Raw genomic sequence first — 2,206 nt, 5'->3', positions numbered from 1 at the left:
AGCACAGTCATCCCAAGCCTTGAGACTTGAGTGTTGAAACCGACAAAAAAATGGCAAGAATCATAGGTTCCTATAGTGTGACACCAAAAAAAGAAACTCCGAATGGTGTCTTATGGTTAGCAGAGAATGACCAAGTCCCACGTTGGAGTCACCAACCGACACTCTACATTTTTACAAGCCAAAACATTCAGAATCCGAAGATGATTTCAATGTGTTTGTTGAGAGAATGCGAGAGTCTCTTAGCCACATCTTGGTTCATTATTATCCCTTAGCTTGCAGGTTGAATTGGATCCAAGGTGATCGTTTGAAACTGGATTGTAACGCAAAAGGAGCCATGCTTCTTGAAGCCCAATCCAACAAATCAATGGCTGAATATGGAGACTTCTCACCAAATCAGCCAATCAAGGAACTCATCCCAACCGTTGATTATTCTCGCCCCATAGAGGAGCTTCCTTTGTTGCTCGCACAGATCACAAGGTTCAAAGAATTACAAGAAGGCATCGCCATTGGAATCGCTTTGTCTCATCCCTTATGTGATGGCCTTGCAGGCATTCACTTCATCAACTCATGGGCAAAGGTTATTTTTATACACGTTTAGTATTTAATTAGCGGGTTAATTGATCATTTACTACTTAGTAATGTTTTTATAGAGGGAGTCACGTTTAAAACAATTTTTTTAAAAGAAAAAATCTAGGAGTCAGCAACTTTATTAAATTCTGATCAGCATGTAACTAGTAAAAGAAAAATGAGTAATTTTACACTATTGGATAAAATCTCATACCATTAAAAACATTATTGATGACTACTTGATAGTTACAAATCACAAAAATTACTAACTCCTAACATTTCTCTTTTTTAAATATTAAAAATGACAATAATACTTTTATTATTATTATTATTTATTGAGAACCTTAACTTCTAATCATTTTTTTTCTCTAAAGTTGGGTAGCGTTTGTTTTGAGGTACTGAGACAGAGACTGAGACTGAGACTCAGTATCATGTTTGTTGGTTCAAAGACTGGTACTAAAATTTCTGTCTCTGTCCCTAAAATTTCAGTATTTCAGTACCTTCAAAAAGTAGGGACACAGGGGACTAAAATTTTTAGAGATAGAGACTGAAACTTTAATAACATTTTATACCTAAAATACCTTCATTTCAATTAATTAATTCCAATTTTATCCTTTGTACAAATTAAATTAGAATTTTATTCCTTCTTTTATTATTTTTGTTATTTGTAAAAGCAAGTATTTAATGATTGATTTCACCATTTACTGAATAAAGATGAGTAGAGGAGAGACATTGGAGGCAAGTGAATTGCCGTTTCATGACCGAACGTTGCTAAAACCGTCACACCCACTGTCATCGCCACGCTTTGATCATGCAGAGATTAAGCCTCTTCCACTCATTCTGGGAAGAACCAACACCATAGAAGAGCAAAAGAAGAAGACAACTTTCTTTCAATTGAAGCTCACATGGGAACAAGTCCAAAAAACTGAAGAAAGATGCCAATAATGATAATAACGACTTCCAATCCCGGGAGCCTTATAGCAGATTTGAAGCCATTGGAGCACATCTATGGAGATCTGCTTGTAAGGCTCGTGAGCTTAGCAAACATCAACCAACTGTATTCCAGACGGTGGTTGATATTCGCAAGAAGCTGAATCCTCCTCTGCCTCAAAACTATTTTGGAAACGCTTTAGCTTTCACGAGTCGGAGAGATCGTGTCAAAGCCGCTGAGTTATGCTGCAAAGAACATAAGGGAAGCAGTGGAAAGAATTAACGATGAATACATAAGATCACAAATGGATTTCTTTGCGTGCTAAAAGCGAATGGATCGAATTAGGACTCCTTTCTTGGAAAAAGGAGAGTATAGAGAAGATGTGTTATTCTATGGGAATCCAAACTTTGGAGTTACAACAAGCTGGATGAGCATGGCGGTGTATGAAGCTGATTTTAGTTGGGGAAGGTTGGTTCACTTTGGTCAAGGTGCTTTGTTTCCCTTTGATAGGGGATTGTTGGCTCTAAGCCCAGACATGGATGGATCTATTCTTGTCTTCATGCATTTTCAGGAAGCTAACATGCAAAATTTCATCAAGTTCTTTTGGGAAGATATTTGATGATGAAACTTAGGTGGAGTTATTTTTGTGTAAAATTAATAATAAAAAATTATTAAATAATTTAATAAATTTAATTAAATTGTTTAATA

The 2,206-nt window shown here is 36.1% G+C and overlaps 1 pseudogene; it reads left to right on the top strand.

Annotated features, from left to right (window-relative positions):
• LOC107616633 lies at positions 1–1,701 on the top strand (annotated as a pseudogene).

The sequence above is a fragment of the Arachis ipaensis genome, chromosome B09 (genome assembly GCF_000816755.2).
Source record: "Arachis ipaensis cultivar K30076 chromosome B09, Araip1.1, whole genome shotgun sequence".
Classification (NCBI taxonomy): domain Eukaryota; kingdom Viridiplantae; phylum Streptophyta; class Magnoliopsida; order Fabales; family Fabaceae; genus Arachis; species Arachis ipaensis.
This window is presented reverse-complemented; position numbering and strand designations above follow the sequence as displayed.